This window comes from Myxine glutinosa, chromosome 12 (assembly GCF_964187855.1).
Source record: "Myxine glutinosa chromosome 12, kmMyxGlut1.1, whole genome shotgun sequence".
Taxonomy (NCBI): Eukaryota; Metazoa; Chordata; class Myxini; order Myxiniformes; family Myxinidae; genus Myxine; species Myxine glutinosa.
Genome location: NC_136272.1, coordinates 49,690,049 through 49,703,197, shown reverse-complemented (window position 1 = coordinate 49,703,197; position 13,149 = coordinate 49,690,049). Strand labels below are relative to the sequence as shown.

Here is a 13,149-nt window from a genome sequence, read left to right as displayed (position 1 = left end):
TTATGAAGCTCCTCATAAGAAACAATATTCCTGTGCAAAATCCATCATTGTTCCCAAAGAGACCACCAATTCCACCATTCTGTTAGGTTGAGGGTAATAAGACCCACTTAATGTTAGGGCAACCTTTATTCCCCAAGTTTTCCTTTTGTATATCCAGCTAAATGGGCAATAAGACCCATTAGACCTCATGAAAATTTAATACATTTTATTTATTCATTCATTACAGAGGGAATTTAATTAAGGTGAGATGTTTGGTTCATTCCAGGCCAGATTTTCAATATAATTGCCATGTCAGCATATTGCCTTGGTTCATCATTCCAGGATGGTAGTTATTGCAGGATATTTTTCATTCAGGGGCTGCCTGGATAGCTAAGAGGTGTGCGTACACACTTCTGAACCGTCTGACCTGGGTTTGAATCTCACCCCAGCTATAACTCCTGGCGTTTTAGATGCAGAAAAATACATCATTGTTGTTCATCTTACGATAATTCACCAAATGTCTGTCTGTCCGTCTGTCTGTCCATCCGTCCGTCTGTCTGTCCGTCCGTCCGTCCGTCTGTCCGTCCGTTTGAAGGTACCGCAAAAACGGCTGAACCGATCACAATGATATTTTGGGTGGGTAATCCTGGGATCTCCTGGAGTAAAATAGGGTATATATTTCCAATTTCAGCTTTGGCCTCCAGCATTTTCAGGTTTGGACTCCCGCATAACGTTATTTTCCCGGGTGCCCAACAAACGGCTGTACCGATCGGCTGCACCGATCGGACTCGGTGACCTCGGACAAAGACCTTTTATAAGGACATGGGTTAAATCCCTGCTTGAGAGAATGCCAACCCCCTCGCCACCATCACGGCCGTCTCTCCAACTCACAATCCCACAAGATTTGCGGAAAGGACGACCCAAAACCAATTTTCTTCTTTTTGATTCCTATATAAATATCATTAAAAGTAAATAATGACCTCTGCCAAAGTTCAAACGACGTGGGTTTAATCTCTACATGAGAAAATTCCACATAGCTATTTGGGCGGTGTATAAGCAAACAGATCGCTGTCTCCATCGATATTGCCAAAGCCCTAACACTAGAGTCCCTGTATAAAGAGAGTTGCGCCATGCGCTGACCCGAGATTTCTGGTCACGTGATTTCGTGGCGCCATTTTGTGTCTAACTTCACCGTGCGTGAACGTCAGCTTGGTACGGGAATGTTGTTTATTGCCAAACAAAATGACTGGTTGTTCTGCTTTTGGTTGTTCAAACCAATCTGGGAAATATAAGATGTATAGATTTCCAAGTGATAAAGTCAGAAGACAAATTTGGGAAGCGAAAGTCAGACGAAAGAGCTGGAAAGCGATCGACTCCTCGAGACTCTGCCAGGTAGGCCCACGCCGCTTGATGATCGATGTTCAAAAGCAATTCTATCTGCTCGGTTTTTTTTTGGTTGTCTGTCCGTTGAAAACCCTTTTAAAGGGAAGTGATTTGTGTTTGTTTATAATCTTCAAGGAGCTGACCAAAAATGCATTTTTTCCGTGGGAAGAACCCTGCTCAATTTTTTTCGGGTAGTCCTAGCGGACCGCATATTGTCATTGATTGATGAAAAGTCCCGGTACAGTGACATTGCCTGGTCTGCGGTTGGGTAGTCTGCAGGCAATGTCACTGTACTTTTTCAGAGGGAATTAATTTTGATTTTATAGGGGTGGGAAACCCATGGTTCCGTTTTGTTTTCAGTTGTCTGTCCGTCCATTCAAAACTTATTCCGAGGCAAGTTATTTTTTTGGTTTAAAATCTTTAGCCTAATCGGCAATCATAAAAGCAATTTTAGGGGGGGACCTGCTCAATTTTTTTGCGGGTTGTGCAGTCATCCATACGTCCAAAATTTGACGAGTTATTGTTTGCTTTGTACAGTGCTCATGCGTCTTGTGGCATATTTGCTCAAATATTTCCCACCCCGGGATTTATGGCCAAATTGTAGTGATGGAAGATTTTGCACATTGGACAATCCCTATATATTTAACCTGGTGACAGCTATCGTTCCCAAAACATACAATATTTCTAGGTGATTAATGCAGTAAAACAGGTGTATTTGTGTACCCACATTTAAAACTGGCTCAACTTTCAAAAGCTGTTATCCCTGTTTGATATCAATATACATGTGGTCGATAGAGCTAGCGATTTGTCTGGCCATCTTCCGGAAGATTGTCCATGTGATTTTCTGTTGTGGAAGTACTAGTACATGACAGCTCATTAAAATTAAACTGTGTTGTGTTAGAATAAAAATTTCAATAAATAAATACATCAAGGACACTCATTGTATGATTGCAGGAACATTTCGATGTGAATCAGTTTGAGAGGGGGCGAGCTGATGACAAAAAGAGGTTGAAGTGCTCTGCAGTTCCAACAATATTTAGCTACCGGAAACCCGTGAAGCTGCGCAACTCCCCCAAGAAGCGTGGACCGTCCAGAACTGAGAGACTACATCTACCAAACTTGTCCGACCACACCTACTCCACTCATGAACGTATTGACTCCTCAAATGAATCTCAATGTAAGAATTGTTATATTTATTACAAAATCATGGCAGGACATGTTCAATCAATGACATATTTTAAACGATTACAAAATGACAGGCATGTGCTTGTCTATATTTGTATAGCTCTTTGAACTATAATTGTACGTTCAGATTATGATGACTATCTTCCTGTTGCCATTTTCTTTTTACATTATTCTAAATATTTTGCAAAATTAAATTGTAAAAAAATTGTGTTATATTTAACGTTAAGTATAAAATTATCTTTCCCGATTACAACATTTATCTACAGAATACTGAGCAATTGTACATACCAATTTTCCAGTTGGCCATTAATTGTATATGTGCTCTTTTGTAGCTGAGAGTGAACCTATGGACACTGATACACAAGAGGGCCAAGATACTAGTGATTCTATTGAAGAACGGCTGCTGAGATTGGAGGAGAAAAATAAAAAACCCACACTCCTTTCTAAAAGTTATTAAAATTCAGAGAACGACAGCATTGGTTTGTCTTACTTATAATGTTAGCTCTTATATGCAGTGTTGGCTTGTAATATGCATTGCCATACCACTTTTAATATCACCACACAGCTCTTTTTCACGGCAATAGCTGAGTTTTTGACAAAACAAATATCACCTGTATGTAATAATAAGACTAAATATGTGTAGTAAATTTTTTTTTAGCAGGTTTAGAATATATCACCCCATATCGCGAATGTACATGTATATCTAATCTGACACACTTAGACACAAAATGGCGTCCAAATTTGAGTTGACACAACTCTCTATATACAGGGACTCTACCTAACACCTATCGGCTCAAAATCCTTTTAACTGTCGACTTGGTAGATTTTACAATGAAGGAAACATTAATAATGTTGTTAAAAGTTTATTTTGTGATTAATTTTTGATTGGAGTTATGTTGTTTGGAATGGAAAAAGATATCGAGTTCAAGTCAATGACGACATGCCGTGATGGTTTCTACTTTCTGAACGTGAACTTCGCGGATCGCCATATGCAGATTCGCCACGGAACCACGATCGATGTTTCTATACGTGAACGTACCCGTTTTTGTTTGCGAACGGAACGGGTACGTTTTTCATGGAAGTCCTTCACGAACCTGCTGTCCATGTCTGATGTGCGACTGAAGGTGCTACAGGAATGTGGAATTTATTGGTTTCATGCTTTAGCATTCGCCGTATCTGCATTGCCTGTTTGCTTCTGGCCTCCCACCCGTGCATAGCACGGGTATCTCACTAGTCATAATAATACCTGTTCTCTACTGTTGTACTTGTGTTCTTCCCTCGCTCCCCATCTTGTCTCCCGCTCCCTTTATTGTATAATGTATGTTTTGTGTGTCGGTTTTTTTTGTGATTAATGTTAGCTCTAACACGAGCCTCGATCTTGTATCCCGAAAAAATAAATAAAATAAAATGTGCATCATCGCACTTGCTGCACATGAATGAACGAAAATTTTCATTTGATTTTCAGTTATTTTTAATTGTGTGTGTGTGTGTGTGTCTGGGCCGTGACTTTTTAAAATGATTTTAGCTTTTGCCATAACATTTTCAGCAATGCTTTATTATGATAAAATGTAGAAGACGAATTAATATTTTGTCAGAAGGTCAAAGGTCAGCATCCCATAAAATCGTCAATTTTCATCCAATTGACCTGAAATTTTAAGTATTTGCGTATTGGGTCACTGAATTGGTTCACCAATCAAAAGATAGAAGCCAATACATCTTGATCAAAAGGTACTTCAATACTAGATCAAAAGGTCAAGGACGCTAAAATAGTAATTTTTGGGGTGTTTTTTTAAAGCTGCTTTTGTCATGTTTAGCGTACGTACGGAAGAAGTCTGAATACAAAGCGGATGCAGACGGGCTTTGAATATTCAGATGCTTTCTAGTTTTCATTTTAGAATTCAAATGTTTTGATTTTTCAGCTCCACAGCATGGAAAGGACAGGTAAAGGTCAACTAGAGAGTTCAAAGAACACCTTACAACACGCAGTGTTGAGAAAAAAGGACATTGGCGGGGTCTGCAAGTGGCAAATTTGATTGGTCGTGATGACATAAAATTCCGTAATATTTTGTCAGAGTACAGTATTGCTAACTTGATGGGTTTCAAAAGTGCCAGGAAGGCCATTTGTGTTCGACAGTGTTCAAGTATATAATTAAATGGAATTAAAATAAGTATTTTAAAGGTTGTAGAAAAAAAAAGTTCGGAAGTATACCGCCATTGATGCAGAGTCTTTTACACCACATTATTGAACATGTTACATTCGTTATTCATGCATGTTGTATGTCTTTTATGACGTCGCTAAAAACATTAAGGTTCCTGTTTGACAAGTGAGCAGACAGCATTAAAACACAGACAGAGTGAACCAATTGCTTAACCCCGCTTTTTGCTTTGTGCATGCAGGGTCATTATACCATTTGGAACTTGTCCCTGGTGCTTGCTTGGGTAACGGTTCCCACCTCCCATATTTTAGGTCAGACATACAGAATCAAAAGCTGCAACTATTAATCATTCTAAAACATAAACATTGCATAAAATACACTGAAGCATGTCGAGCTGCAAGTTTTGGTTCTACAGTGAGAAATAATAGGCTCACGATGAAGATGAATCCTCCGGAGAAACTTTTAATAATTTAATATTCTCTTGCTTTTTTCAGTTTCACACTATGGGAAGAAAAGGCAGGGATTTAGAGGATGATTGACTACATCAGTTCCATCAGATCAGGTAATAACGTTTCCTGGCGATGCTCAGTGTGGAAAGAGAATGCGCACAGGTGGATATGTGCTAATGTGTTGAATGTAATGTGTTGGTGAATGAAGGTTGTGTCAGTATAGCATCCGGTGATAATGATGTTCGGGTACGAAATATTACAATCTTAGCTCATTACTAGGTGCACACAAAGCTAAAAGTGGGGTTAAGAATTTGGTTCACTTTGTCTGTCTGTCTACAGAAGTCCGTCCATGATTGAGGAACAACTTAATTTATATTTATATGTTGAACAATGCAGAATACGAATCGGAACATGAATCAAAATACGAACCTGTAGTTTTGCAGTAATTTGGCCCTGAATTTGGCAAATTGCACGGACTCTGCATGCGCAGAGAGGAGTGAGGTAATTTTCTTTACTTCAACTGCCTTTCTTGGAGTCAAACAAAATAGAAAATCATTCCAAACAGGAAACTTACTGTTTCTATGGATGTCATAAAGGACACAAACAACAAGCACAAATAACTAATTTAACGTGTTAAATAAAGTGGTGTAAGAGAGGTGCATCAATTGCGGTAAACTTATGAAAAAGTTATGTTTTCTACAACTATGAAATTTTTTTATTATGCCTCCGCCCCCGAAGGTGACCGGAGGCATTATGTTTTCGGGTTGTCCGTCCGTCCGTCTGTCCGTAAAGGCTAAACCTCGTTTTTCTCAGCAACCATATATCTGATTGAGACAAAACTTTCAGGGTAGGAGTGACACCCATGCAGCATGTTTTTATGATAATTGTGATGTAGTAGGTCACGTGGTATGGCAGTCATCTTGGATTAAACGTAAATAATAATAAAATTATTTCTAGGAAACCGCTGAATAGAAAAATTTGAAACTTGGCACATTATCAGGTACTCCCAATGGGGAACAAAAGCAGGATAATGATGACATCATAGGTGATGTAGTATAGCAGTAAAAAATATTTTAATCGAATTCCTTATCCTAAAAATCTGAAATTGTATGCACATGATCTATGACCCATTTGTATTGAAATATTAAACTTATGACATCATAGGTCACATGGTTTGGCAGCCATATTATATTTAACTTAAAACCTTAAAAAAACATCTTCTCCCAAACCACCAAATCGATTGACTCAAAACTTTATGTGTGTCATTGACTAGGCATGGCGATTTACAAAATGATCACAAAAACATTATTGGTCACATGATGTGGCAGCCGTATTGGATTGAAGGAAAATATTAAATAATTATATATCTGAAACCGCTTACCTTATTGATGCAAAATTTTACAAATGTCATCTAACACCACTGTTACATATAGTTTGAAAATGATGTCGTAGGTCACGTGGTTTGGCAGCCATCTTGGATAGAAAAATTAACCTTATCCGATTAACACAAAACTTCACAAACGTGATCCCCTACCCATACATATGCAGAGTGTAGATTTTTAATAGTCATATATCAAGTGGTATGGCAGCGATATTAGCTTGATTGCTGATATTTTAAAAATTCCCTTCTCTGAAACTGCCTCACCGATCGATGTGAAACCTGTCATTGCTGGGGAAAATGTGATACTTGAAAACAGCTGAAGGGATATAAATCAAAGTTGTTTATTTTTAGGACAGTGAACGAGGGCATCTACACATTGTGGGACTTTGCAGAGGCATATTGGGGACACAGTCACATTGTTCTAGTTGTATTTCAATTGAATCATACACTTGAACACTGTAGACCTCAAATCGCTTTCTTGGCACTTTCAAAAACCTTCCGTTTAGCAGTAATTGTATAAATATTAATTCTGTCTCTTGTCCTAATGGCAGAGTTACTGTGAGATTCAATATGGCGGTGCCTAGCACTGTTTGTTAACTGCAAAATGCAAAGCGCGAGTTTAAAAGACCCTTCCCATGTCCTTTTTCTCAAGACTGCACGTGGTAAGGTGTTCAATGAACTCTCTAGTTTGTTCATTTGTTGATTTATGAACATGGATGGAGAGATTACATGCTTAGCTATTTTGAATTTTGATAGCTGATATTCTGATGATTATCTGTGTTTCAATTTTTCCAAATAAATACTTTTCGAATAGGAAAGGATCATGTTTCAAGAAAGGATGGGCCTCATCACCCTAAGTGACCAGAGCAAGAAATTTGGCCCATTATGCATGTGCCATATCCACACCTCTATTTTAGAAGAAGGGTAGGAGAAGGGCTTTGAGTGATGTCAGGAGTGAGTGATGTTCCTATCCTATGCTCCTCACCTAGCCCCACACTCGGTTCACCTCTGACCACATATTCCTCACCTTTCGCCATTATGTGAACATCCACCATTACATTCACTTTTCCCAGGCACAGGGGTCCCAGCCACTTTGATTGACAAAATAATAGGAAAAATAGGAATTCTGATCACAAAAAATAGGAGTTTAATAGGAAAAAACTAGGAAGTAATAGCACAGATTTCAGCATTGGAACAACATCGGTAGCTTTATTGCTGCAAGATTTATGCAAATACATGTACATGTATGGGCATGGACACACCCCCAATGAACTTGGGCCCACCCGTCTTAACATCGACAACAAAAACTATGACTTCTTCTTTTTGGCAGCCACCATGGACTCTATCAAAGTCTGCTTTTTCTTCTCCACTTTTCTCTGCACCTCCCTGGTTTCCACCATACGAGTCTGTGTCTCTTGAATCTTTTTCTGAGCAGACTCAAGCATGGCCTGAGCTACTGCAATTTCAGTCATGTCACCTTTCTTAAGCGCCACCTTAAGCTTTTTATTTGCTTGATCAAGCAGACTGTTGCTAACAGTCAGTGACATCTGCTGAGATGACTCTTTTGCTGCCAGAGATTTCTCTGTTTTCTTCAAGTCCTCGCTCTTACGAGACAGCTCCGCTGCCTTCTCTACAGCAATCTTAGCTGTTCTCTCTCTTTCTTCTTTCTCTTGCCTGGTTTTCTCCCTGGCTTTCTGTTCATCTTCCTTGGCTTTTCGTTCTTCTTCAAGTCTCTGCATATAGTGCATGTGAGCAGAACGTCCTAACGAGAGGAGTCCCTTTGTGACTGGGACCATTTCGGGCCGGTCACCATACAATCTCATGCCATCCATTGTTGCACGGAGACCATTGATTGATGCCTCGCTCAGACTAACTCTCTCCTTGGTGACACTTTTCCCACTGATTGAGAACGCGCGTTCCACGTCACTGTTTCCGTGAGACAGTGCAAGGACAATCCTTATCATTTGTCTCACTTGGGGGAATTTACAGTTTCCCGTACAGCCTTTTAAAGCCAACACTTTTCCCCAGTAACTGTCCACTCTCTTCATGCAGACTTCTTCTTCATTCTCCTGTGTTTCCTGGGACCAGTCAGTAGGAATGGCTTCCTCTTGGTACACCTTCCATTCATCTGCAATGCTGTCACTGTCAATATTCCTCTTCAGCTGTCTGGACAGGCTCTTGGCTGATTCAAGAGACCATGCAGCAGTCCTGTTTTGTGGCTGCAGACATCTGGCATTCTTCAGGATTTTGTTTGTCAATGGAAGCTTCTTTTGTAGGTGTACTATGGCTGCCTGGTAGCACTTCCTCATCCCAAGATACATCCTTTCCCTCTCAGAGACTTTCAACTTAGCGATACACCGTCGGGTATCCTCTCCCACACCCATGGATTCATTCTCCAGCTGGTTTGCAACAATGGAAACATCAAGGTTTGAGATGTCTTTCACAGCATCAACTGAAGGAGTCTTCATAATTCTTCTGATCAGTTTTTTGAGCAGGTCATGGAGTTTGTCATATAGAATGTGCACAAGTGGTTGCTCTGACTGGAAGAAGGTGAGGAACTCTGCAAATGTTGCTGCCAAGAACTTCAGGAAATGCAGTTGAGCTTTTATTTCCGGTCGCTGTAGTTCTGTTTTGATTCTTTTGTACCTGGGTTTAAACATGTCCTTTGGCTGCTGCTTTGGAAGAAATACCAAGAAATACTCTTTGAGAGATTCCCAGATCTCTATCAGCCGCTCCACTGCAGGTCCCAGTGTCAACCACCTGCACTCGACATGCTTCAAAGGCTTTTTTGGAACAGCACCCAATTTATGCTGAATGTCTTGAAAATCAACAGATCTAGCAGCAGAGCCTTTGAACCAGTAGAAAATGTCCACTGCAAGCTCAGTTAGGTTTCCACAGTACTCTGCAAGTCCTTTGGCAAAAGCATTGTGTACTGTATGGAGAGTACATGTCCCTACATCAAGGAGACCAGGGCCCCTGTTGTCGAGAATGGCTTTGTCAATCTGTCTCCACACAGTGGTGCTCACATTAGGCCCATCACTGCCGAGCATGATAATATCCTGAAGCTGCAGTTTCGATTCATCCAAGGCAGAGATTATTTTCCTGGACAAATCTTCTCCAGTTGCATGACCCATGAGGTAAGTTTTGAGGTGAAATACTAATATCTGTTCCTCGGCATCAGACCAATACCGTACACGGATTTCTAGTTGCTTCAAGTTCTGTTTATTGGTGGTTTCATCATACATGAGGCTGAAGCCAGAAGCTGAATTCTTAACATCAGTGACTATCATGTCCTGAAAATAAGGACCTGTGGCTTCGCTAATGAGATATGAAACTTTCGATGAGCTCATTGAGAAACCATCCGGGATAACACCAGGAAACATTGCCTGCAGAAGATCCTTCAAACCGTCACAGGAAGAGTAGCTCAGATTCGAACGAACAACTTTCAATGTCCATAGAAGTTCTGCTTTTGTAATAGCGTCTTTTTTGGACATACAGACTAAAGCTGCACGACTTGGCTCATCTGTAGAAGCTGAACCTGATGCTGAAGCAGATGAAGTTGATGGTTGAACGAATGTCAGCAACGTCTGTGACCCACCCAGCAGTTCCTTCGCACGCTTCAGGTGCCCTTTGTTTTGGGCATGTTGTGTCAGTTGTTTCACACCCTGATTGTCACACCTCACTTCCGAATGGCACAACGAGCAGTAAGCTGAGAACACTGAGGACTTGCTAGGCTGACACCAGTCAGAAAGCCTACATCCATGTCCACTTTTCAACCACTCTGGGTTAAATTTAGTTCTCCCACCAGGCATTATACTGCTGGGAGTATACCTGTCAAAAAGAAAACAAATATGAGATAAGATTAAATGAATTAGCATAGAAAATCCTAACCTGTTAACGCATGAAGTGGAAAGAACTGTGAACCAAACAGTTTTTTTTTTCAAAACTGAAACATAAGTTAGTAAAATAATGAGAACAAACAAAGTAATTTAAAGGCAAATCAACAAATTTCTTACCGGTCTGCAGATTATACCTGAAACAAGAAAGATGATAAATAACATGTCCTAACATGTTTACCACCCGATAATTGCATTTTCTCCACTGCTGAATAGCTTGAACACTAATCTGAGTTCAAGCTAAGCGATGACAATTCAATTATGTATCTTTGGTATTGTTGTTGTACTATCTTCAGAAGATTATGAAACAACAAGACTTTAACAGTCTTTATTGTTTTTTGTTTGTTTGTTTTTTTATTGTCCTACATTGCTTGCATTACCTATTGTGCAGCATTGCGTATGTAAATTTTAATTCTACTGTAATTTTGTTAAAAGCTGAATATGCAACTACCACACGAAAGTATACAGAATTAAGTTGTAATCCCTATTTTGTGTCGTGGTCCTTCTTTATTATCTGCAATTAAATGATGAAATGTGTGAATTGTCGATTGAATTAGTTCTTTGCCAAATACTATTAGTTTTAGGCAAAATACAATCTCATTGTAATAAGCGAAAGATTGAGTTAAACATGTAGTATCAAATGTCAATGTTTAGCAAATTAGTAGAAAAGTTCAATTTCAGGTAGAATCTTTAGGGAAAGGTTGTTAGTAATAACTGAATAACCGCAAAGTTCACAGTTGGTTTTGTTACTCTAAGTAAAGTACAAACCTTAAAAATTGAGCTCAGCTGAACTTTTGAAATAAGACAAAGGACAATGATAATGGTCAAGGTATCATTCAGTCATTCTTCACAAAGTATATGAGATAATCCAAGAGAAATGCGTGATAAACATAGTTATATTATTTTCATCTCATTTTATCTTTTATAATTCTGTTACTGAATAGCATGAAGCACGAATCATAAAGGTAAAACAATTGTTTGGAAGGATATACTTAATATTAGGACAAAGTCAAAAATAACAATAACATAATATACATAAGATATACATATCATTTCCAGTCGAGATCAATAACAACACGTACTTTACACCGTGGTGTAAACGACATGCCTCCACTTCGTACAGTATTTATTTGTGACGTCATCACTGCATACTCAATTTTTCCTCAACACTGCACTTTGTTGAGTCCTCAAAAATGCACTCACCACTTGTGAAATCGATCGAACAAACGGTTTTCGAGAAAAAGACAAAGAGACATATGTTCTTCGGGGATTTGAGCTTAAAGTCGTTTTGGAAATTTGTCTTGCGATTATGGACCCAGAAAGCAATTCCATGGCTGACGATTGGTATAGGAATGTCTGTTCTGACGCTTAGATACAGAAATTCTACTAATTAATATATCAATTTAAATTTTGGAACATTGAGGGTTAAAAAATAGGAAAAATAGGAATTTCCACCAAAAAATAGGAGATTTATAGGATCCTATTAAAAAGTAGGAATAAATAGGAAAAATAGGAGGGCTGGGACCCCTGTTGCGATCAAATTTAAAATAAAATCCCTCAATGCTCAATTGCGCTCCAATTTTATTTTATTGGAGTGGGTGTCAGGACTAATCCCACTCCTGACACCAGATGTCACATCTGAGGCTCACAAACGTGTTATTCCTCAATGACAAACATCTAAGAATGCATCCGTGGATTTCGGAAATGGTTCTCTGTACTGCATTCAGTTATTCCAATCTTTCTTTATTTTTTTTCCAAAATAACTAAAAATGAAATCGAGAAATATCTAATTTAGATCAGTATTTAACCCTCTGAGTCAATACCTCATAGAAGTGCCTTTGGCGGCAATTACAGCTTCGAGTCTTTTTGGGTATGTCTGTATCTGCTTTGCACATCTGGATTTGAGGAGTTTCTCCCATTCGTCCTTGCAGATTTGCTCAAGCTCTGTCAAGTTGGATGGGGAGCGTCGGTGAACCGCAATCTTCAAGTCTTTCCACAGATTCTCTGGGATTAAAGACTGGGTTCAGGCTGGGCCACTCAAGGACTTTCACGTTCTTGTTATGAAGCCATTCCAGTGTTGCTTTGGCTGTATGCTTTGGCTTTGTCCTGTTGGAACGTAAACCTTCGCCTCAGTCTAAGGTGTTTTGCACTCTGAAGCAGGTTATCCTAAAGGATTTCCCTGTATTTGGCTCCATTCATTGTTCCCGGTATCCTTGCAAGGCTCCCAATCTCTGCAGCTGAAATGCATCCCCATAGCATGATGCAGCCACCACCATGCTTCACAGTCGGGATAGTGTAAGATGATGGGTGATGAGCTGTGCTGTTTCGAAATGTCAAATGTGGTTTTTGTTTCTTTTAAAGGTCACATTAAGAAAATCTAGAATAATTTCAACATAATTCCAATGAACTTTTGGTTCTAAGACATCTTGAAAAGTAAGTTCACCCCCACAAAAAAAATATTCCATATTAAATGCCAAGTCTGTAGTTCAATTTTCTTATCATCAGACCACAGAATCTTTTGATTCATGCACACAGTCTTGCACGTGCCTTTTTGCAAACTCCAGGTGTGCTGTCATGTGCCTCGTTCTCAGGAGTGGTTTCCGTCTAGCCACTCTCCCATAAAGCCTGAATTTGTGAAGTGCTGCAGAGACTGTTGTCCTTCCGGCAGGTTCTCCCATCTCAGCCAAGGAACTCTGTAGCTCTGTCAGAGTGATAATTGG

The 13,149-nt window shown here is 39.5% G+C and overlaps 1 long non-coding RNA gene across 2 annotated transcripts; it reads left to right on the top strand.

Moving 5' to 3' along the window:
* Positions 1-1,164: 1,164 nt before the first annotated feature.
* Positions 1,165-3,020, top strand: LOC137428760 (uncharacterized). 2 transcript variants are annotated; one of them, XR_013621003.1, is made up of 3 exons: positions 1,165-1,371; positions 2,317-2,539; positions 2,880-3,020. It is a non-coding gene; the product is annotated as an uncharacterized LOC137428760 (long non-coding RNA). The 2 variants fall into 2 exon arrangements; XR_013621002.1 differs by lacking the exon at positions 1,165-1,371 and having other exon boundaries at positions 2,206-2,539.
* Positions 3,021-13,149: the final 10,129 nt, after the last annotated feature.